Source organism: Podarcis vaucheri, assembly GCF_965113315.1.
Source record: "Podarcis vaucheri genome assembly, chromosome: 8".
NCBI lineage: Eukaryota > Metazoa > Chordata > Lepidosauria > Squamata > Lacertidae > Podarcis > Podarcis vaucheri.
In genome coordinates, this window is record NC_138766.1 from 74,378,986 (window position 1) to 74,404,654 (window position 25,669).

The 25,669-nt window shown below is 41.6% G+C and overlaps 1 protein-coding gene across 1 annotated transcript in view; it reads left to right on the forward strand.

Moving 5' to 3' along the window:
- Positions 1-1,685, forward strand: part of EMC2 (ER membrane protein complex subunit 2) — a 44,526-nt gene extending 42,841 nt beyond the window's left edge. The window contains exon 11 of the mRNA XM_082235923.1: positions 1,370-1,685. The gene's annotated coding sequence lies outside the window, so the exon portion shown is untranslated. The remainder of the gene's footprint in view (positions 1-1,369) is intronic.
- The last annotated feature ends 23,984 nt before the right edge of the window (positions 1,686-25,669 follow it).

The window sequence follows — 25,669 nt, forward strand, 5'->3', positions numbered from 1 at the left end:
GTAGAAGTGAGATTTGAAACTAGGATTTCTTCTTCAGCTACATCAGTGTTCATGTCTATGATTTCAGTTAAATATAAATAAACACTAAAAGCTGGGTCCAAGTGTTAGTTGCAGACATTTTTGTTGTGAAATCTACAATTTTTGGTAGCTGCCTACCCTGTTCTTCAAAGGCTTTTAATCTTTAAGAACTAATTATGGGGTACCACTGGAGGCTGAAGCTTGTAAGAGATAATGGGAATCTTTTTGCATGGAAAGAACTCTGTTCAGTGTTGTTAGGACCCAACCCCACAAAACTAACATAGTAGATTAGAGTAGTAGCTAAGCAGGTTGCTTAGAGATTAGAATCTCATCTCTCCTTTGAACTTACAAGGTCTTTAGCTCCAGTCTGCAATATGGGGATGATACTTTTAAGGATAACAGTAAGATAATGTGTACAAGGTGCTTTGAAAAGTATTATTTAGGTGACAGTGATTCCTAAGTGGTTCAACAATGGATAAAGTTGTCAAAAAAGTGTATGCAGCCTCTTGAGTTTCAATGAGAGTAAAAGTAAGTTGTTATTGTTGTTAAGTATATGATATCTTGCATTGGGTGCCACACTGAATACAATAAGCCCACAATTTATGCAGGGTTATGTTCTCGGAATCACGTCTAAAGCCAAAATCACGTATAGTCAAAACATATTAGGTGCAATGGTTGGTGGGACTGCTGGAGTCTTTTTTCTTGGACTTCCACTTCCTTTTCACCCCTTTTTAAATTGTTTTTGTTTTTATTTTGCCAAATGAACGTGCACAAGTTCAACGTGCATAATTAGCAGGCTTACTGTGGAGATAATTGATCTTCCAGCCCTCTGGGTTCCACATCACTAATGGAAAGTACATGTGGGATGGGCCCTTTTGTTTGGTGTGCTTTCTGCCCAGTGTCCTTTTTTATTTATTTCGAGGGTTAATACTTGCCTCTTAGCCAAATCTTCTGAGATGGCTTGCCACTATATTTAAGAAGCTGCATGAGACCAAGGAAATAGGGTAGGGTTTCTTCACATAGGTGGTGGCTTCAGTTTCTGTAGTCTTGGGCAGCTCCTGGCTCCTGGTGGGAGATGCAAGGGACACTATGGAAGCAGAGATGCCTACAAGCCCCTCGCAGGTTCTTAGATGTTCAATCTGCCAGTCCTTTTGCATTCTGTAGGCATCACACGAGAGGGGACATAAAATGGGCATTTTTACAGTCAAATCTTGGTACTGGTTTTTAATGGAACATTTCTGCAGTAGAAGATTCCTCATGCAGTCTTGGCAATTTTGGTGGTGATGTACCTTATTGTGACTTTTCATTACTTGGTTTTGTAAAACAAGTGTTAATCTTTCTTTTCCCTTAGTATGCTGGTCGCAGTAAGAAGGAGACGAAGTACTCTCTGAAAGCTGTAGAAGACATGTTGGAGGCCCTGCAGATTACCCAGTCCTAAATGATAGCGAAGCTACCCAGTGATAGATTTTCTTTCCTCAGCTCCATGTCCAAACTCAAATTATCTAAGAGTTATGTTAATTTTAAATTCCCAGTTGTGTTAACAATGGTTTCATGTTAGTGAAAGTGACTCTCTTAAATAATGTGTTTTATAAAAGATATAAAATTCCTATTTATTGCTGCTATGATGAAAAGCCACTGAAATGAATAAAAAGAATAAATTTATTGAACGTCAGTCTCTTCAGATCTTGTATGTACAGTAAATGCTTAAGCCATAACATGATGTAGAAATAAACTTAAGTGATGATAAAGCAGAATTATTTATTGAACATATGTAGGAGTGCTGGAGACCTGTGCTTAAAAATGAATACCATATGGGGCATAAAATGTTCTAACAGAACAGTTGATGAAGCTGCGGTAAAGTTATACATGCACTAAGCAGTTCTTTACCGAACAAGGGCTGACCTTATATTTTCCCCTGAACACTTTTTATTTGCAGAATAATATTAATATCAATGTTATTGCTATGCCTTTCTGTTCTAAGATAGTAGTTAAAAGTAAGTGTGTCTGTTCATTAGATCTTATGGGAATCAATATTGATAACAACAATAATAATTGTGTCCAAAACCATAAAGACAAAACAAAGATTTTTAAAAAGTTGAAACCGTCAAATATCCTCATAGCTAAATGATTTCAAGGTTGCCCTGTCTCCACGCTGCTACAAAGGTCACTACATAGGCTAAGGAACTGTTTAGGCTTAGGATCTTCTTAGTCATTGATTCCCACACTACAATGTTTTTAGAAGTGGGATCAAATACACAAGCGTGGTTAAAACCCCCCACCAGAGCATATATTTTAACATTGGTTTCTTTAAGTAGGTTGAATCTGAATCTACTTCATTTGCCAGTCTGTATAAACAACCCAGTTTTGCTCTGTTCTATTTGTCTCAGTTTCTATTCATTTCTTTCGAGTGAAAGGTGTATCAAAGGCTGTGTAGAAAAACAGGTTTCTGTAGAGTCAAAAGACAATATTTTATCTTCGATTCTCAGCCCTGCATGTGGATATTTGCAGTAAATGGAATACTAGTTCGTAGCTTTGGGGAGAAGCGGCACTTTAGGGAGAAAAAGTAATGCTTTATCTTCCAGTTCTAGGTGTTCATTTAAAGCAGGACACATGCAACTCCTCCTGGACCAGGAACATTTCCAGGTCTAAATACCGCACTAAAGCAAACTGTTGGAATTTAGTATGAACACAACCTTTGTGTACAAGGTGCAAAGCTTCTGCCAGCGAGAGGGTGCAGCTTGTTGTTTTCATTGGAACTGTGGTATAGAGGAGCAGAAATGCACAGAATGTTTTCACTGCTATGAGCAAGGGGGTAATTTCCCCCTCGGAGACAGGGAGGTGCAGTGGGAGATGCTCAACAAATGAAAATTGGGCGAGGGACTAAAATGACGTGCATATAACCAAGGGAAGCTTGCAGTTTTGTTTCATAGCTTGAAATCCTCAAGAAATATAGCATGTTAGCAAGCCAATAATTTATACCTTTTGTGTTCCCTCATTTTAGATGGGGATAACACTATAGGCTAGTTTAGACATGCCATACTATGATTTTGTGGTATGTGAGCAAGTTTTTAGGGACTCTTGGATTCACCCTCTTGGTGTATCATGATCCCCTTCTCCCCTGGTTTGCAGCAAACCACAGTTTGTTTGGGAGAGGGCTGTATGGACTGGCACACTGTGGTTTGCACTTTCTCTGCAAACCAGGACTGGGAATGACAATTTGATCCGATTATTATTATTATTATTATAAATGTGTTTGAACATTGAAGGTGATAGCTGACTGAGTTGTACTCTGAGTAGATCCACTGAAATCAATGCCATGACTACCATACATTAATTTAAATGGTTCTACTCTGAACCATACCTAAAGTGAAGTAGGTAGTGAGCCTTAGGTAAAGGTAAAGGTACCCCTGACAGTTAGGTCCAGTTGCGGACAACTCTGGGGTTGCGCGCTCATCTCGCTCTATAGGCTGAAGGAACCAGCGTTTGTCCGCAGACAGCTTCCAGGTCATGTGGTGAACCAGAGCAACGCATAGAAACATCGTTTACCTTCCCGCCGGAGCAGTACCTATTTACTTGCACTTTGATGTGATTTCAAACTTTTAGGTGGGCAGGAGCAGGGACCGACCAACGGGAGCTCACCCTGTTGCGGGGATTCGAACTGGTGACCTTTCAGTTGGCAAGCCCTAGGCTCAGTGGTTTAGACCACAGCGCCACCCGCGTCCCTAGTGAGCCTTACTTATCAGCAAAAGTGATGGGAAGGTGAGGAGTGATGAACCACCTATTTTGCCCACTCTCCGGGACCTCTTAGCCTGAGATTGCTGCCACTACTGGCACTTTGCTTAGGAGAAAATTACTTGAAAGACAGAAGTTGTGGAAGGGAACTGCGCTCACCCTCTGGCCTCTCACACTATTAAAATTGAATACTTGCCCTTCTCTGTTATTTCTTCTTTGAGCATGGGTAGTTTGGACTGGCAAGCTAAATATGATGCTTGAGAGTGACATTCACTTACCTACTACTGTTGCATTTGAGCTATGTTGCTGGAAAAGCTGTAGGCAACTTTGCTGCAAATTCATTGGGACAGTGCTCCATCTAGGGGATGGAAGTGCATAAATGCTGGGTGTGTGTTTTTTAAAAATAAATCCCAATTTACATTTGTAAAACCACTAATTTTCAAAGCTCCCGAGCTTTCTGTTTGTAATGCAACATTTTAAAATGTAGCATAAGCCACCCAGAGTGGGAAACATTAAATAAGTAGAATAGCTGTTGGAAGGATTCCTTGCATATGCTCACAGGTAATGTAATTAGCTTTAATCATGTAGTTGGGATGCTGGTGGTTTTGCCTCCCAGTGAGTTTTCAGTGCTTCCACTGCCTGATCCAATCCGTTGTGCTGTGCTAGTGTTTCCCAACTTACTTCTGGGTGTTTTTGGACTATAGCTCTGTGACCAATGGTCAGGGATGAAGAGAACCATAGCCAAGAACATCCGGATGTCACCAGGATGGGGAAGGTTGCATTATGCAGCTTTTAAATAATAAATAAATAAAGCTGCTCAAAACTCCAAATTTTAAATTGAATAAAAAAAGCATGAAACTGGATTCTGGGATTACCCATTAATCCCCCAAAGCTCAAATTTTATTTATTTACTTGAAATACCGTGTTTTTCCGTATATAAGACTATATACTCCCCCCCCCCCAGATTTTTTAAGTTTAAAATAGGGGGTCGTCTTATACACAGACTGTTGCAATTAAATATATAAATAAATTTATTTCTTAATTTGGGGCTCAAAAAATAGGGGTCGTCCTATTCACGGTGGCGTCTTATTCACGGAAAAATACGGTACGAATGTATTGTCTGCTCAGTTGCAGGGCAGTTTTCAATGAACTGAAAACAAGAAACGCAACCTAAAACGACAGCGGCGGCAATAATTACAAAGTTTGCTAGTGGAATTATAGCTACAGCCTTGTTAAAACAGTTGAAGAAGGAGCAAAACCCCACTTTCATTGTTTAAACCAAATGGAAGTGGAAAATTTAGGGAAACAAGTGAGTTTAAAAGAAGAGAGTACAGTGGTACCTTGGGTTACAGACACTTCAGGTTACAGACTCCGCTAACCCAAAAATAGTACCTCGGGTTAAGAACTTTACTTCAGGATCAGAACAGAAATTGTGTGGCGGCAGCAGGAGGCCCCATTAGCTAAAGTGGTACCTCAGGTTAAGAACAGTTTCAGGTTAAGAACGGACCTCCAGAAAAATTAAGTTCTTAACCCGAGGTACCACTGTAGTGTCCCTCTTGCAATCGTCTCTCCCCCACCCCATCCGTGGTCTCTCCAAATATATTTTTAAATGCATTTGTGGGGCTAAGCCACTGAGTAATGACAGTCCTATGTGTCAGAAGGAAGTCATGTTTATTCATGGGACTTGCAATGCTGCTCACAATAGCTTGAAGTAACTTCAGCCTTCATATATTAAAAGAGTCGAAATATTGTAGATGTCCTTAGGCAAGGATAGAGCAGATGGAGAAGTTAAATTCAGTCATGAATACTATTTTGATGCACCCAGGATGAGTTAGGTTTATGCAGTGTACCTTCATTTTTTTATTTGCAGCTTCATTTTCTCTGAATCATCCCTTTTGCTACGGTGAGCTCAGTTAGTGAAGAGTTCTCTTCTTGGCAGAGGTTCAGTTGTGACAGCATTCGTATTTGCTACGCATTGCATTTCAGCGATACTTGGGTTTCAGACATTTTACAAGGGGTGGGTGGATAAAAGCTAATTAAATTTGATTTCCTGGCAAGAAGGCCTCGCTCGCTTGCTACTTGCATCCAAGAACACCAAACATGAGCACTCAAGTGTGCCGTGAGGACAGGACACAACTGCAAAGGAAGACTTCACAGTCATGAGGTCTGCAAGCCACAATCTGCAAGCTAACAACTGCAGTACAATTCCACACTTAGATTCCATGCAGAACATGTACCTGTCAGGAGTTGCTAGAGATAAATACGCATTGCAATGGCAGAATAACAGTTGCAGCCCTTATTGCTTCACCTTTGTTGGATAAGAATAAAATCCAAGTTTTTTTAAAAAAAAGTCTTTTAGCCACTGGAAGAGTTGCCTGCACTCCCTATACACAAGGGCAGATTTCCTGCTGGCTAAGATTTACCGATGGAATGAAGGGATTAGCCATTAATAGTATTAGATTTATTTATTTTTGAGTAAAGAGCTTTAGTGCTTGGATGCTACAGCTGTAGCCAGACTGATGGAACAATTCTAGGAACATATTTATTTTTTTAAAAAAAGGACAGAGCTGCTCTCCAAATATAAGTTGCAGCAATCAGGCCTTGCTTGTGTTTGTTTTGTTAATTGGGTCTGACAATACATGTGTCTGACAAGCTGCTTTTGCATTTTCTCCTTGTTCTGCTAAAGATAGGCATGATGATTGAAACTGTCGCTGGCAGCCTGGGAATGTTTCTCTTTTGAGTGTAGACTTTGAAAATCATGCAGTTGTGGCAAGATCCCTGCATGGTTAGCTTAGCAGCACAAGAGGATGATCGGATACGCTTGTGCCAGGCACACAGCGACAGTATATGTGTATAATAACTCCTCATTTTACTGAATTCTGGTGGTGAGTGCCAACAGGATTGGAATCAAACTGGGCTACTGAGAAGAGGAAAGCATTAGCAGACTTGGGCAAACCCCAAAGTTTGCAGGAGTATGATATAAAAAACAAACTTAAGAGGGTAACTCTCAACGCCACCAACAGGGAAGACAGCTGTAAATGCCGCAAACTCCAAACCTGTACATATTTTCTACATGGGTCAAAACCCAATTAAGAATTCAGCGTGAAATGCTGTGAAATGTAGATGGAATGGGGAAATGGAGATCCATTCATAACAACTGCAAGCAGTTGGCATCATAGTTTCATTTGGTTTGATCACTGCAACCTTGAAAGATACAACAAATGACAGGCCAGTGAGGAAGATATTGAGGAACTTCTCAAAAAAGAGAACTATGTGAGGCAGAACAGTTCTTACATTCTTACGGTACATTTCACTTTGGGCGGAGGAGCCGATTTGCAGATTATATTTGGATTCATGGTTAAGCCCATTTTCATGTTTATTCACAAAGTGGCAGTGCCCAACATTTTTTTCATGCATCTCTGATGGGAGTTGTCTATAGTAGAGAAAGAATGAATTTAGAAACTTTTTAAAAAAATGTTTCTTAGAGTGCTTTAAAAAAATATTAAATGGTTTTCCAACTCCGGAAAGCAAGCGCCATGGATTTTTAAAATTATCATTAAGGCAGCTCTGCCATAATTTATGTTAAGAGGTTTTGGCCTGTTTATGTATTGTGGAATTTGGCAAAATTAGTAATGTGATATTCCATATTTAGCAAACCTATCAAGCAATAAATAATGACACATGACTGTATGTGAGTGCTGTTCAGGGGTTTTTTTCTGGAGGTTTTTTGTTTTTTGTTTTGGTGGTCGTGAAACAGCCAGGATCTTCCAATCCAAATTTTGCAGTATTAGGCGGTGTGTTGTACTCTGAACTAAACCAGATGCTGATCAGCTCTGTTCCTATTATCGACTCAATGCCGAGATGGTAACCAGACCTTATTTGCGACGTTAACATTTGGAACAAATTAACAGCAGTTAGACTGAAATGAGAAACCTCCAGTTTACTAAAAGGTTCAAAACATGTAATGCCGTAAAATCAGAAAGCCTGTAGTGTGTTAAATAGAAATAAATAAGTTAACTGTCTGTCATGCTTTCCCCATGAAGGATGTGTTATTTCCACTTTGAATGCCCACTTCTTCTTTTTTAAGGAGTATTCAGTGTACCATCAAGGGCACAGACAACATGATCCTAAATCAATGTGCTTTGTGAAAATCATCCACCATTGGGTGTGTTTTTTTGGTTTTTGTTCCTCCAGGCCATTTGAGTCCGACACTCTTGCTTTAGGAGAAAGTGGAAGGAAAAGTTTCATTTCTTTCTGTTTTCTTTACTATTAGAACAGCAAGTCAATTCACTCAAGAACAAGTGATTTCAGTATTATTATCTTGTTCTAGATCTACTTCAACTTTTGGTGTAACATCCAACACAGGCTCCCTCGTCCAACAGAGCGAACTTCACAAAATGTGACTTCTCCTTTCTTCCCCCTGGGCACCTCTGGGCATTGAGGGACCTTTGGAGAAAATTTGGGGGAAATGTAGCGGAAGGCAAGGAAGTTGGAACCTCTGTTGCACAAGCAGAAGTCCCCTTGCACAACATTGGACGTCACCCTTTGCCTAGAAATGCTTGCTCTGTACAGTTTTATTGTCTTAGTTAATTTTCTCACTCTGCTGCATTTCATGATAGCTACACATTAAAAAAAATATTCCTGTTGATTTTTTTTTATTCACTATTTTGTCAGTTTCAATATAATGGTATTATTTATTTATTTTTGCAACTGGTACAAAAAGATAAACTATAACATATAAAATAGTACATGCAGTATTTGGAGGGGCACCCCATTGACCCCGTTTGTGGTTTAGCCAAAAGATCACCACCTGCCATGTACTGTATACTCATCCAGACTTCTGATACACTTCTTCGGGTACACCTGCCAAATGAGGAAAGTTGGATGGATACAGCAGAAAGGGTCTTTTCAGCGTTGGCACCATAGAAATGGAATGCCTTCCCTGGAGAGGCTCGTCTGGTGCCTGCATTATGGTATTTTCAGCCCTAGATGAAAATCCTCCCCCCCCCCCAGTGTTCTCAGTCAGAAATATTTTTAGGTCTTTTGTACTGATGTCATTCCATCCTACTGGATCCCCCCCCCCCAGTTTAATTCTGTTTCAGATTTTATTTTCAGAGTGTATTTTCTTTGTATTCTGTGGCCTTTTTATTTGTAAACTGCCCAGAAAACTGTTGTTTTTGGACAGTATATAAAGATTTCTTTTCAAGGCCACTTACATACATCTTAATCTCATCTAGCCTGCCCTTCCTAATGTTGGAACTTAACCACTTCTTCTGAGTTCTGCAAATAAATCCTGGGCTGCTATTCCTGTCCTCTTGTGTTTCATATACTTAGCTTATTTTGCTTCTAGTTTCTATTCTCTTTTATCCTCCTTCTACTATGGACTCCTGGGACGCGGGTGGTGCTGTGGGTTAAACCACAGAGCCTAGGACTTGCCACTCAGACGGTCGGCGTTTCAAATCCCTGCGATGGGGTGAGCTTCCGTTGCTCGGTCCCTGCTCCTGCCAACCTAGCAGTTCGAAAGCATGTCAAAGTGCAAGTAGATAAATAGGTACTGCTCCGGTGGGAAGGTAAACGGTGTTTCCGTATGCTGCTCTGGTTCGCCAGAAGCGGCTTAGTCATGCTGGCCACATGACCCGGAAGCTGTACGCCGGCTCCATTGGCCAATAAAGTGAGATGAGCGCCGCAACCCCAGAGTCGGCCATGACTGGACCTAATGGTCAATGGTCCCTTTACCTTTTTACTATGGACTCCAGCTTGGGGCCACTGTAAATGGTGGTTGACTGCCAGCATGGGAAAGCCAGTGTAGGGTAGTGGTTAGTGTAGAACCAGTACTTGGGAGCCCTGGGTTCAAATCCCCACTTACCCATGAACCTCACTTGGTAACCTTGGGACAGCTACACTCTCTCAGCTTCACCTACTCAAAGGTTCGTTGTAACCACATAAACCACCTTGAGCTCCTTGGAGGAAAGCTGAGATATAAACATAATAACTATTATTATTTTGGGGGAAATAACTTTTATTTGATTTTACAAGTATAAAATAATAACAATACAATATTTAGAGATTTCTCAAAATCTCTAGACTTCCCGTGTTCCCCTCCGTAGGTCCTATTATTAACCTTTTCAACTGCATATTATTTCATCATCCAAATTTTATGTCTCTCTGTTTTGTCCATAATATTGTCTGCATTACAAGTGTTATTGCAATCCTGCTAATGCTTTCATCTGCTTACAGTGGTCTCTCAAGTAAATTATAACACCCCTCCCCTTCTTTATTGAAGTTTTGGTCTTCTTGGTTCCAGAGCTTTCCGGTCAGTTTTGCCATTTCAGCATAATCCAGCAGCTTAATTTACCATTCTTCTCTGGTAGGGACATTGTCTTCTTTCCTTAAATGTAATAATAATTGTTGTTGTTGTACCCCTCCCATCTTTCCATAGCTGTCAACGTTTCCCCTTTTTAAAGGGAAATTCCCTTATTCTGAATAGGATTCCTCACAAGAAAATGGAAAAGTTGAAAAGCATCTTTCAGCTCCGGGGTCCAAATTAAAGGGCAGTAATCTAATGTGATTGGATAAACACATCCTTTTAACTGGAGTTTTCTTGCGATTAAATATGTTTCGGAAGGTCCCCCCCCCCTGCAAGCCTTTGGCCTGCTCTCTATTAGAATTTTGTTACTTTCTGGAATACATTGTTTGTGTTCGTTCTCTCTCTCTGTCTCATATCTATGATCCATTACTCTTTGGAGTTGCGTGTCTTTGAATCCCCCCCCCCCAATCATATTACATTGCTTTTAATCTTCCCGGTGTTAGCTATCTCGCTCTGTTTTTAAGAGTGGAAAAGTAAATGGGTTTAATAAATAAAATATTTAAAAACTTTTTAATGGAACTGTAATTTTCTGAAAGAATAAGCACCGATTCATAGCGCTGGCGTGCTTCCTAGAAAGAATGGGATGGCGTTTTACACAATCTAGCACCTTATAAAACCCAACCGTCTTGCTCGGTGGATACCAAAAACTCTCTAGCAGTCATTTGGAGCAGCTGCAGTCAAGACTGAGCGCATGGTGCGGTTCAAAGACATGGCAGAAACAACCAGAGCCACCTTTCAAATCAGATCCGTATGAAGATGTCTCTGACAAGGAGGAAGATGCTTTCAAGTGAGATCCTGCTAGCTAGAATGCCAGATCCCCCTGGCAGCAGATCTCAGAGCACAGAAGCTTTCTGCTTTGGTGGACAAGCTGTGGTCAAGGCTGGCAATGCATAACTTTTCCCAGACCACGCCTTTAGGAACAGCAGAAGCAGCTGGGAAGAGATATGTTTTTTTAAAAAAAAATTATAAGTTGCGTGTCTTTGCTTCTTTGTGTTATTTTATGCAATGTGACTTGCTGTTATTTTTATTGATTATAGTTTTATTGATTATACAATTATTTATTGCAATTGTTAAGAGTGAATTTCTGTTTATTCTTTGCTGGTATTTAATTTTATTGTGTATTGTTATGTTCTAATGGCTTATCGAACATTATTTGTTCATTTCAAAGTTATGTCTTTATGATGACATTTTTGCATTGGATTAGATTGTTGTAAGCTTTACTACTTTTGCTGTTTCTTCAGCTTGTAAACTGCCTTAGGTATACAGTCATACCTTGGGTTAAAGTCGCTTCAGGTTGAGCGTTTTCAGGTTACGCTCCGCGGCAACTCAGAAGTAACGGAACGCGTTACTTCCGGGTTTCGCCACTCGCGCATGCGCAGACGCTCAAAATGACGTCATGCACGGAAGCGGCGAATCACGATCTGTGCACGTGCAGACGCAGGTTGCGTTCTGCTCTGGATGCAAACGGGGCTCAGGAATGGATCCCATTCGCATCCAGAGGTACCACTGTAGTAATATAGAAAAGTGGTGTACAAATTAAAAATGAAATTAAATGAAACCTACAGCTGGAAGCAGGGACGCGGGTGGCGCTGTGGGTTAAACCACAGAGCCTAGGACTTGCTGATCAGAAGGTCGGCGGTTCAAATCCCTGTGACGGGGTGAGCTCCCGTTGCTCAGTCCCTGCTCCTGCCAACCTAGCAGTTTGAAAGCACATCAAAGTGCAAGTAGATAAATAGGTACCACTCCAGTGGGAAGATAAACAGCGTTTCCATGCGCTGCTCTGGTTCACCAGAAGCGGCTTAGTCATGTTGGCCACATGACCCGGAAGATGTACGCCTGCTCCTTCGGCCAATAAAGCAAGATGAGCGCCGCAACCCCAGAGTCGGTCTCGACTAGACCTAATGGTCAGGGGTCCTTTTACCTTTACCTTACAGCTGGAAGTGAGCAATTTAAGGCAGATGTAAATCTATGGGGATGAGAGGGGGAAGGGCTGCAAGTGGGGCTTATGTGTAGACCTCCAACAGAACTCAGGATCCCACAGAACCTGTTGTCAAAGTAGAGCAGCCCAAATTACCTAGATGCAAGGTCCTTGCATTTGGACCCTGCCTTGATTTCAGACTCCTTTCTTTCACACCCACCCATCCACCCAGGAGCTAAGGCAGCATTGGGTTCAGCAAGATGCACAGAGTCAGCAGAAGAATGCTCATCTGGCAGCAAAGGGGCGTCATAGAATCATAGAATCATAGAGTTGGAAGAGACCACAAGGGCCATCGAGTCCAACCCCCTGCCAAGCAGGAAACTATTAGGGGACTACTCTAGAGAAGGCAGGGAAGACGTATATTCATTGGGACCCAGCAGATAACTCCGCACCAGGCCCATTCCTTTTTTTATTTTTTAAAAGCTTTTATTTATACTTTTCAAATTTATACATTTCATTAATTTTACAATCATTTTAACATTTCAAAGTTTGACTTCCTTCCCCCTCTTTCTGTGGTTCCTTCAATTTATTTTAAAATATCTTCTGCATATCCAAATTCATTTAATTATCTACTTTAAATATATACTCTTATGAAACTGCAGTTTATTACAATAATCCTGCCCATGTTTTTAATCTGTTTGCAGTTTATCTGTAAATATTCAATAAACCATTTCCAAGTTTGTTATCTTGATTTTTTTATTCTTCCGGTAAGTTTCACCATTTCTGCATATAAGTTTTTGTATCCATTCCTCCTTTGCTGGGACTTCTGCTTCTTTCCATTTTGGGGCAAGTAGCATTCTTGCTGATGTAGTAGCATACATAAATAAATTACTATACAGTTTCGGTAGTTCTGTCCCTATAATTCCCAAAAGAAAAGCTTCTGGTTTTTTGGTTTTTTGGTATTTTACAAAGGTTATTTTGAACATCCTTTTCAATTCATTATATATCATTTCCCAGTAAGCTTTAACCTTACTGCAAGGCCACCACATATGATAAGAAGAACCTTCTTTCTCTTTACTTTTACAACACTTGTTTGATTTCATTATACATTTTTGCCCGTTTACTTGGTGTTAGATACCCAGTCCATTCGAAGCTGACTTCCACACTGTCCTGCAAGAGCAGCAGCAGTTTATTCCAGCTCCAGCTTTTGCTTGTCTTGCTCCAAAGTATGAGGAACTGGTGAGACAGAAGAACAGTTGCCTTAAGGCAGCCAATCCCCAACACAATGTTCTCCAGATGTTGCCAGACTCCAACTCCCATTAGCCCCACCTCAGCAGAGGAGTGGCCCAGGTGGGCTCTTAGCCACTCCAAGCCAGAGTGGAAAATTGTGTTTTTTGTGCCTAGACTCTTGACAGAGATCAACCTCCCCAATGCCTAGCTATGCCCCTGCACCTCAGCATGGCCAATGGTCAGGGATGATGGGATCCGTAGTCCAGCCACACCTGGAGGGCTGACAAGCTTATCATCCTTGGGAGATGGAAATAACCATGGAGGGAAGTGACAATAGTTTTTAAGAGTGTTGGTACTAATGTGATATAGCCTTCGTTTTCCAATCTCATTGATCTGCTCCCGCTATTGCCTTCAGTCAGACAGCTTTTTTAATTACTACAAAGGCTGGAATAGGAAGCTGCTCAGACTATTGATCCATCTTGCCTGGTATTGCCTGTTTTGATTGGCAGGGACTCGGGCTGGGGGTCTTTCCCATTGGTTCCAGCCAGATGCCCTCCAAGCCTCTCTGTATGGCGCTCATAACTCTCCCCAGGCCACACCTTCTTTCTGCAGGCCACACCCCTCACTGGGCCTTGCTTCATACCTCAAGTGTATTCTTCCTGGGTGAATGTGTCTGCAGATACTCTCCTACTGTACAAAGGGACGTGGGTGGCACTGTGGTCTAAATCACTGAGCCTCTTGGGCTTGTTGATCAGAAGGTCGGTGGTTCGAATCCCCGCAGCGGAGTGAACTCCCGTTGCTCTGTCCCAACCTAGCTCCTGCCAACCTAGCAGCTTGAAAGCATGCCAGTGCAAGTAGATAAATAGGTACCGCTGCGGCAGGGAAGTAAATGGCATTTCTATGCGCTCTGGTTTCTGTCACGGTATTCCGTTGCACTGGAAGTGGTTTAGTCATGCTGGCCACATGACCCAGAAAGCTGTCTGTGGACAAACGATGGCTCCCTTGGCCTGAAAGCAAGATGAGCGCTGCAACCCCATAGTCTCCTTTGACTGGACTTAACCATCCAGGGGACCTTTACCTTTTTACTGTACAAAGGTAGAATTTACATTTGTTGCTTTGCCCACTTTTTGCGGCCCTCAGAAGGTTGTCAAAAAGAGAATGTGGCCCTCAAGCTGGAAAAAACTCCAATAATAATAATAATAATAATAATAATAATAATAATAATAATAGTACAACTGTAGATGCTCCGAGCAGTGTATGGAATTTTCTGCATTAAAAAATGTGCTCTACCACTGATCTATGGTCCTTCCCACAAAAAGAAAAGAGAAAAAATAATGCCCTGCTTGACAAGACATCATAGTGGAACACCAAAACACATTTATGTACCGTACTATGGGCAAAAAAGGCTCCTTTCGTGCCATTTTCAACTCTCCCTAAAAAGCAATCATTTTGTCTCCAGCCCTCGTGTGCAGTAAATTGTGCTACATAAATAGTAATATGTTTTAGAAAGATTAAATCCAAGCAGAACATGCTAGAATGACTGGCAGGCAGAGGAAACCCCTATTCAATATTGGATTTCTGTATTTATTCCTTAATGCTGTTAAAAGGCACCTGATGTAAAAGAAATGATTGTTAAGTGTAGCCAGGAGTCTTGAACCTATTCCAGAAAGGCTTTTTGTAGATCTGATATAAAGTCCCTGTCTCTCCAGATAAGATGGAGTTAACTCGCTGCTCACTTTCTGTGCAACCCTTGATCAGATGTATGCCATTTTCCTTTCAAAGTTACCAACACACTTAAAAAACACACACACCCTTGCCAGATGTCTCTTTGACCTAGTGTGGTCTACCTTAGTTTACCTTCCACCCCCTTTTAATCTGCTTGTATATGTGATGTATCAAGTCCCAATAGTGTTTCCATAGCTTGGAGATTAAATACAAAATCAAACACAACCATCATCCTGGCCTATTACTATCCTCCTCCCGATTCTCCTCACAACGCAGTTTAATTATTTGAAATGTTACCTGATAAATAGTGTAATCAGAAGAATTCCACCTCCACTTTAACTACTTCCCCATCACATTTTTCTAATTTGGGACAGGTTTTAGATTACGACTTCTAAATTTATGTAAACTTCCAATCAGTGATTAATGTTACAAGCTACAGGCTGTGCCTTAAGGACACTGAAATGGAAAGGTGGGGTGGGGGGGGACCACAAACAAGGGTTAGGCTTGTCATGTTCGTGACTTTGGTGATGCAAAGCATAACCTTTTGGGGAGGTTTCACATGAAAGGTCATGACCTCTGTAACCTTGCCGGTGAGACTTCAGCATGAATTTTCCAGAAACTGGCCCCCTTCTGTTTGATGGTGTGGGACTAAGGGAGAGAGAGTTAAGCCAAGCTTATCAAATGCTATTTTAAAATGTAATTGAAGCCATAATTAGCATGAACGGTGCAAGCTGAATGAAAAGTCAGCTGTGTGTTTGCCACAGGGACTGCAGATAACTAGTATTAGAGGGGATTCACTGATATTGCAATCACTCTGGAGGTGGGGGATGGGAGAGACAGACTCCTATCAAAATGGGGTCCATTAAGTGGATATCTTTGGCCTTCCAGGGGTTGGACTCCAACTCCCATCAGCCTCAGCCGGCATAGCCAGTGGTCAGACATGATGGGAGTTCATGCCTCTGGAATGACTTCCCCTTTGAAGTGCATCTAATTCAGGGATGGATTAATATGCCTATTTTGGTTTCCCTCCATTTCTCATTTTTCCAATCTTAAACTCAGTCCTCCACACTTCTGCAGCAATTTGCATTTTTTAAAAAAAATCTTGAAATTTCATCAGCATGTCTATGTGAATTTCCCCCAATAAAAACATTTTTGTATGGATGAATTTACATGTTTTGATAGCAATTTCCCCTTATTATAATGTGTTTTTGTGTGTTTTTTTCACAAATATATACATTTTTATGCAGTTTCTCCCCAATACATGAATTTTTGTATACAATGTTTCACTGGAGAACCGTAATGCAGAATGTGAAGGATTTTGAAGGATGCCTATGTTTCGGTCAGTGCATTAGTTTGAGAAGTGCAAATTAGGTAGTTCCTAGACAGGAAGTTCTTAAAAAGCAGAGACATCACCTTGCCAACAAAGGTCAGTAATAGTTAAAGCTATGGTTTTCCCAGTAGTGATGTATGGAAGTGAGAGCTGGACCATAAAGAAGGCTGATCGCCGAAGAACTGATGCTTTTGAATTATGGTGCTGGAGGAGACTCTTGCGAGTCCCGTGGACTGCAAGAAGATCCAACCTATCCATTCTTAAGGAAATCAGCCCTGAGTGCTCACTGGAAGGTCAGATTGTGAAGCTGAGGCTCCAATACTTTGGCCACCTCATGAGGAGAGAAGACTCCATGGAAAAGACCCTGATGTTGGGAAAGATTGAGGGCACAAGGAGAAGGGGATGACAGAGGACGAGATGGTTGGACAGTATTCTCGAAGCTACAAACATGAGTTTGACCAAGCTGCGGGAGGCAGTGGAAGACAGGAGTGCCTGGTGTGCTCTGGTCCATGGGGTCATGAAGAGTCGGACACAACTAAACGACTAAACAACAACATGATACTTGTATCCCACTGTTCCTCCCTGGAGTTGCATCCCTAGGAGTCATTCTCTCGCATTGCACTCAGTCTTGTAGGTAGGCAGTACAAGAGGGACCCCTCTCTAGGGATTTGAACCCAGTTCTCCCCAGTCTAGTCCTGCCACTCTGTCCACTATACCACTGCAGTTCCACTATAGTTATACATAAGGATTTGCTTATTTCTCAAAGAATACTTTTGGCAAACCTTGCAACTGGTTGGGTCAGGACTCCGTGTGATATGCTGTTCCGATCAAAAGCTATTTGGAAACCTGATTCTTAAGGGTAAGCCAGTTTCTACTCTACTTTTCTAATGCGTGTGTGTGTGTGTTTAGAAAAATAAATTTAAAAAGTGGGGTTTGCATAATATCACATCACCAGAAAGGCAGAGATAAAGATGAGGTGTAAAGTATATGTAATGTGGCTTGTACTTAAGTGCAGTAATTGGAGTACTTGGATGTTAGATCTGCCAAGACGATAAGGCGAGGAAAAGCTGCTTGGGAAAAGGTAAACTGTCTGAGGAGCTGACAGCGATATGTGCTGGCTGGAAGAGGCCCAGAATTGTTTTAGCCTTTGAGACATTGGCATAATTGTATCCTTTGGGCCCAGACCTCCTGATAATGATACCTTCTAAACCTCAGTTATTGGTATAATTTCAATCTGATACAGGCCAAAATACCTCTCTCTTTATACACACAAGTTCAGCGGGAGGCATGTTCCCATGTGGGATGGGGGGCACTGGAATCAGTGGGGGAGGCCCTCTTAAGACGGTGCACAGAAATCACAGCGTTTGTCTCCGGCAGGCCTACACCTCCTGAGTACAAGGAAACAGCCAGGGATGTATCTGGTGTAAGTCATACTCGGTGTAGACCTGCAGAAATTAATGGGCGTGACTTAAGGCCATGTTTACACCATGCACTTAAGGAACAAGGATATTACTGTAAATAGTCACAGCCCTCCCCACAAAGAAATCTGGGAGCTGTGGTTTGTTAAAGGTGCTGAGAGTTGTTAGGAGGTCCCTAGTCCCCTCACAGAGCTACAATTCCCAGACTTCTCTGTAAAGAGGGCTAGATTAAGGTATTCTGGGATGGGGAGAGGGGGCTCCTAACAACCCTCGGCACCTTTAACAAACTACAGCTCACAGAATTCATTATACGTAGGGCTGTCTCTGAAGAGAGTGCAGAAACTTCAGCTAGTGCAGAATTCAGCAGCCAGGTTCCTCACTGGGGCAAGACGGTTTGAGCATATTACACTGATCCTGGTCCAACTGCACTGGCTACCAATTAGTTTCTGGGCCCAATTCAAAGTGCTGGTTTGGACCTATATAGCCATAAACATCTCAGGACAGCAATACCTCAAGGACCACCTTTCTCCATATGAACCTACCTGGATCCTGTGATCATCATCTGAGACCCTTCTTCATGTGTCTCCTCCACAAGAAAGGGCCTTTTCTGCAGCAGTTTCCCGCTTGTGGAATGCTTTCCTTGGGAAGGTTCAGCTAGCGACTTCATTATGCACCTTTAGGAACCAGGCGAAAAAGTTCCTCTTTAATCAGGCCATTGGCTGATTGACATCTGATGCCCTTTTAAACGTGTTGTGGAAGGGGGGGGAGAGGTGTTATTGGGTTGTCTTTGTTTTTGTTTTTATTATGTATTTTATATTTTTATATTGTAATTTTAAGTTGTGAACCACCCTGAGATCTAAAAGTATATAGGGCAGTATGCAACTTAATTAAATTAAATTAATATGATGGGGAATACATGTTACTACACAGATTGAGTGTACAGTTCTTGAACATCGCCATTGACTAATGTTTCGGAACCCGAATGCCAAAAACCCAGAAGAAAATGTTTCCGTTTTCAAACACCCTCAGAAGTCAAACGGCTTCCACTGCATGTTTTTCAATTTTCTCAATTGAATTTGCAGACAGTCCTTTGCGCCTCAGTTTTCGAACGTTTCGGAACTCGAATGGTCTTCCGGAACGGATTACATTCAAGAACCGAGGTACCACTGTGTATTTAATAAGTACGGTGAACACATATCAAGACAATTTGTTTCTTGCCTGTAATAGTTAAACTTCACCCAAATCAACCCTATGGAAAAAAGGATTTCATATAGTATGTTAAATAAAATAAAACTAAGCAGAGCAAGTTCCAAAGCAGCCTGCGTCTGACTAATGGATCTGTCCACTTTGTCTGCCAAAAGTTGAAAAAGCACAACCCCTCCGCTGGTAAAGCTATGAGTACCACTACATAAGCCTATGACAAATGAGATTTTTATTAGTTCCAGGGAAGCATATTTGTGGTGTAACCATTCCGAATAGGGGTCTGGACTAGTTAAAACCATTTCAATCCATGGAAGATGTTCTGTAGGTGGCAAATCACCACCATACTTCCTTCGCCTTTCAGAAGTGGTCCTCTGACGTGCTTTGCTTGCTACTGTTTATTGGGCTGAACCTCCTGAATCATACTAAGCAGAGGAGTCCTTGTATGACAGGGAAGAAAATGAAATGGTCCAGCACTCTGCATCATGAGCCGCGCTGGCGTATTTCAGCTCATGCCAAAATAAGGAAACCACAATCCCTCTTATGTGCAACTTCCATTCAGGTTGATGCACCAGTTCTCTATTCAAGAGTGGCTGCTTAATGCATCACCAAAAAGAGGAAATGATTCACCCCGCTAGAAAGAGGTCACAGGTTTGCACAAAAGGTGCATGTGCTAATTTATATGTCTGTATATGCATGCTTAGAAATGATTACTGATTTCAATAGAAAGACAGTACATCTCATCGTAGTGGGGAAGTTTGGTAGCTTAAACTGCTGTACAGGTATGATCTCTGGGTGAGCAACTTTCCCCTTCTTTTGACTCCCTATCTTTCAATTGGACTCGGGCCGGTCTGCTCTTCAAATGGTGTGCAGCAGGACATATGCTCATCCTAAGCTGGTCTCTTTGCTCAATTTAAAGTACTGGTAACGGGTTTTAAAGTCCCAGGGTGCTTCCAGGTTGCCGCTATTTTGCAACAGGGATCCAAGGGCATCCTGATTTTCAGGTTGGTGCAGTTAAAGTGGGTTAAAATCTGTCTCCCTAGCACAGTGGTAGGGAACCTTTGGAAGAACCCTAAACTACAACTCCTCTCATCACTGGCCATTGGCTGTGCTTGCTGGGGCTGATGGAAGTTGTTGTCCAGCAACACCTAGAGGGCCACAAATGTTCACCACCCCTGCCCTAGAACAAGTTCACTTTGGAAAAAAAGAATAAGGCTATTTGCAGTTAGGAAAGTGATGGGGAAACACATTGAAAAATGTGAGCTGAATGAATGATTAATGGCAAGGTGTATAAGCGCCCCAGAAGCAAATCAATAAAAATATGGGACAGGTGTTCTTTGTCATATAACCAACCTGCAAAGAAATTGGAGCAAACGCTCAATAAAGTTCAGGGGTGGTCTAGCTTCCATGTTAGCAAATCAGGGCAAATGCCCAATAAATAGGTCATGGGAGCAGCCCCTGAAACAGTTTGCAACCAGATTATCTGAAGGGCCATGTGCACATACAAATCTAACCTGGCCTTGAGATCAGCTCTGGAGATGTTTGCGGCCCTGCCATTGAGATTGATGAGATTTCTGGGCACAAGAGACAGACAGGATATTCCTTGGGAGGCATTTGTTTATTTATTTAATCTATTTCTATCCTACCCCTTCCCCCAAGTTGGGATTCAAGATGGCTTGCGATGTTTAAAAACATCAGTGTAGAATAATAAATACAAACCAGGTAAGGACAATCAGTGAAATACATTGCAACAAATGTAAAAGCTAGTAACAACCTAGTACTGCCTGCACCTTCTTTTCCAAAGGCCTGTCCGAATAGGCAAAAAGGGAGACAGTCTCTAACTTCTCTTGGAAGGGAATTCCACAATATGGGAGCAGACACAGAAAATGCTCTCTCTCTCATGTCACCACCAACCAGTTCTGGGCACCACAATTCAAGAAGGACACTGACAAACTGGAACGTGTCCAGAGGAGGGCAACCAAAATGGTCAAAGGCCTGGAAACGATGCCTTATGAGGAACGGCTAAGGGAGCTGGGCATGTTTAGCCTGGAGAAGAGGAGGTTAAGGGGTGATATGATAGCCATGTTCAAATATATAAAAGGATGTCACATAGAGGAGGGAGAAAGGTTGTTTTCTGCTGCTCCAGAGAAGCGGACACGGAGCAATGGATCCAAACTACAAGAAAGAAGATTCCACCTAAACATTAGGAAGAACTTCCTGACAGTAAGAGCTGTTCGATAGTGGAATTTGCTGCCAAGGAGTGTGGTGGAGTCTCCTTTGTTGGAGGTCTTTAAGCAGAGGCTTGACAACCATATGTCAGGAGTGCTCTGATGGTGTTTCCTGCTTGGCAGGGGGTTGGACTCGATGGCCCTTGTGGTCTCTTCCAACTCTATGATTCTATGATTCTAACCATGTCTCTGATGCTCATCTCGAGGATACGGATGGGCTCCACTTGGCTAGCTTTTAAGAGGATATGGGAAATGTCTTGTCTTCCCCTCTCAAAGGAGGAGGAGGAGGAGGAGGAGGAGGAGGAGGAGGAGGAGGAGGAGGAGGAGGAGAAGAAGAAGAAGAAGAAGAAGAAGAAGAAGAAGAAGAAGAAGAAGAAGAAGAAGAAGCAGCAGCAGCAGCTGCTAATACACATTTCTCTGCAATATGTTTCACAGCCGCCATTTTTATGTTAGGATGTTTCAGCATTAAGTTGTGGTTTCATTGATTTGTTATATAGTTGGATGTAAGCCACCTCTGAAAGGCAGCACATAAATCATGGAAATAAATAGATGGCACTTCACTGAGACGTGGCTTCAATGCTGCACGAGCATTTTCACTGCGTTGCATGACAGCTGTGGCCACATGTGCAGCCATTTGTTTATGGGTGGGGCCATCTTAGAGCTCAGCCCTTAGAGCTCATGTCACTTCACCCTTTTCGTTATGGACACTTGATTTATAATGGGTTGGATGCAAAAGTGCCTTTGGGGTTTGCAGCAGTAAATGCAAGTAAGAGGAGACATGAAAGAATAGTAGAATCATAGACTCTTAAAGTCAGGAGGGACCCGAGGGTCACCTAGTCCAACCCTCTGCAATGTAGGAATCTCAGCTAAAGTATCCATGACAGATGGCCATCTATATTAGATAAAAGCTTTTCTTTCACTTTCTTAACACTGGAACTCATGGGCATCCTGAATGCTGGAAGATTCGGCACAGATAAAAGGTAGAACTTGTACACACGAGCACACAGTTAAACTATGGAACTCACTCCTGCAGGAGACGATGGCTAACAACTTGGATGGCTTGAAAAGAGGACTGGGGAAAAAATTCATGGAGTGAGTTTCAGTGAGTATGATCTGCCTGTTCTGGAGGCTGGATTTAATGCCCCTGTGTACCCTGCTACCTGAGGCAGTTGCCTCACCTTGCCTCATGGGTTGGCCGGCCCCATAAAGCATAATGGCTGACATGGATAAAGCCAAAGTCAGCCAGACTAAAAATCCATTAAACCATAAATTTATTTATCTGATTTCAGTGGGATAAAAGTGAGATTTAGTCTACCTGGATTGTAGCCAACACCATCTTGTGCTAACTCAAAGGGAGTCTTTAATTTTTTCTCTCTGGTGAGTCTGAAAGCACGAAGAGTTCTGGAGCTAAGGAACACCTGAGGATGCATATTGATGCTATCAATGGGTGAATCTGTCAGTTTCGGATTCTCTCTGTTTCTTGTTTTTCCAGTCATAAATTCAGCTCCCCACATTTCCACATCATGATTTATTTTTAAAGAGGTATGCATGAAAATTAACCAGCATTTTAGTGTGCAATTTTGCTTAATATTCACATTTTTGTAGGTTATCTTAACTGATATATGCATTACTTGGCTGGAGAATTGCATTGCAAAATTTGGAGACGTATGAATTTCAAAGGGTGGCTGTGCTTTGAGTTGTGTATTGCTTCAGAAAGTGCAAATTACATAGGTAGTCTTGGGTCTACTGCACAACCTCACACACACATTTGAAGGCTTCCAGTGGTTGGCCATTTAGTTTGGCTTCTCGCTCTCAAGTCAACCATCGAAGAACATCTGGCTTGGTTTATCATTAATTCTGGGAATGTGCATTTATAATGCATTTTTTGAGGGAACTGTTGCTATTATTCCTGGAGAGCACTGTAATGGACAATTTTATGCTTGTTCTACTGGGAGACCAATTTCTACTTAGAGATTGTTCTGCAGGCTCAATTATATTAGTTGCTATCATCTTTTTATTGCCAGAAAGTGTGTCTTCTTAAAATAAAATAATACACCGACAGAAAAAGTGGCCAAACGCTGTTATAGAGAAATCAGACTAACATTTGGGAGGAAGACTTCTTAAGACTCCAACTTAGAAACCTGGCATCTTGTACTACAACATAAGGAGAAACACACTTGTCAATGTCGTCTTCATTTTGGTTTCCAGCTAGCAGTTAAGCAAAGAAATCATTACAAGTGGAGAAATAATTCTTGCTCCTTACCAGGAAACTGAGACACTGACTTCCATATTTTGGAATGCCATCCATTTGTGAACCCAGTTCTATTTGTTTAATAACCTATAACCTTCCCAGTACAAGCAGACAATGTACATTTTCCCACCAGTGACTAACAGTCTTAAGCATGGACCCAGCTGCATAGACTGAGGATATGATATTGGCCAGGGGTCAGCAAAATTTTTTAGGAGGGTGATGGTTCACTGCCCCTCATAATAATAATAATATAATAAGAATTTATTATTTATACCCCGCCCATCTGGCTGGGTTTCTCCAGCCACTCTGGGTGGCTTCCAACGGAATATTAAAATACAATAATCTATTAAACATTAAAAGCTTCCCTAAACAGGGCTGCCCTCAGACCTTGTGGCGGGCCAGACTGTGTGTTTGTTTCTTCATATTATCAATTTCATGCTCTGAAGAAGACAGTGCTAGCTACAAGTTTTTGAGGACCTCCAGTAAAGACGCTTCCATGTCCTGCTTGGAGACTTTTCACAGGCATGTGGGTGGCTACTATGAGAACACAATGCCTTTGTTTTCAGATAGTATACCAAATGTGACCACACCAACCGATGCACTCTCTCATAGTCTGAGGGTACATGATGCATCTGCGTTGCTGAAGCTAAGCAGGTCTTGGTCTGTTCAGTGCCTGGGAAGCTCATGAATGCTGCCTTGAGCTCCATGATGGAAAGATGGGATATGGATGCAATAAATAAATTAATGTACTATTTAACTCATTAGGGCATCAGAAGTGGTGTACACTGCAAGAGTCTGAATTTAATGCTTTAGATAATGAAAGATTAAATAACCAGATAAGTTCTATATCTACCATTCAAATGGTACAAATAATTTTGTAAATGTAGTATTACTATTCTACAGCTTTCTCTGACTTGGTTCTCTCCAGATGCTGCTGGACTCCAGTTCCCATCAGCCCTTGCCAGAATGGCCAATAGTCAGGCATGATGGGATTTGTAGTATAACAACATCTGGAAGGTCCCAAATTGGAGAAGGCTATTAAACTAGATGCTGATTATTTTTTTTAATATAAAAAATGAACACAAATGCACACACAGAGAGTTTGTTCTCTTATTGGGGTTACCTTTTCACTTAATCTGCTGACAAGATCTGTTTATCCTTACGAAAATGCAAAAGTTTGATTGTGGGTAAGCATTGCCAAAAATGGTCAAGTTTTCATGGCCTGGACATTCCATCTGGACATTCCTTTGTTACAGGAACCAATTCTTCTTCCTACTTCCCTGAATCGGGACTCAAAGGATTTATTAGAACAGGTCCATTGCTTAATTTTGTGTTTTTTGTTTTTTTTTAAGAAAGCTCTATATTTTCTATATGGCATTCCAAGTTGAATTTATGATCAGATGCTCTTCTCTGCCCATTAGATTCGATGAGGAGAGCAGATTCACTTTGAAGGGGGGGATTGCAAGATCATCATGTTTTACTATCCTGGGATGAAAGGTAAACGCATAAGCTTTGAAGTGTTTCTCTGATTTCTCTGTCTGTCTGTCTGTAGTTTTGTTCAATGTCTTCGTGCATGGTTAACTGGTTTACTTGAAACAAACAACCCAAAGTGCAAAGGAATCCACAATAGCCCACAAGAATAAAAAATTGAAAATGCACTGCTGGGCCATGCTTTTATAGGCTGCGTTTGGGCAGGACTTTATTCCATCTTCCCAATATTTCCTTAGTTTTCACAAAGTAGATCCCTGGAGGTGGCTATCTGCCCACCTCTGCTGTAAAACACAGACCAGTGTTTTAAAATGCAAACACGGGCCGCGTGAAAATTGAAGGCCACTGAATAATTTTTCCACCTCTTGTGAATGTGCTATACTATACGATGTATGGTTTTTAATTTTATTTTTTCAGACACAAAATGGACCACCTGAATGAAGCTTGTGGACCAGTGGTGGTCTGCAAGCCAACCCTGACATAAGGTCTGGGAACCCTGACATAGACACATTTGACAGCTGAGAAACACATTTCCCGCCCCCCTCTGAAATAGCGTTGGAGGTTCACTCTACTCTTACCTCAAATATATTTAAGGAAATTTCCCTCATGCCTTTATCTGTGTATCAGTCACTCTGGTGAATGTGGAATGGAATAAACCCAGAACAGTTTTCTTTCTTTCTTTCTTTCTTTCTTTCTTTCTTTCTTTCTTTCTTTCTTTCTTTCTTTCTTTCTTTCTTTCGTATTTTTATTAAAGATTTTATTGG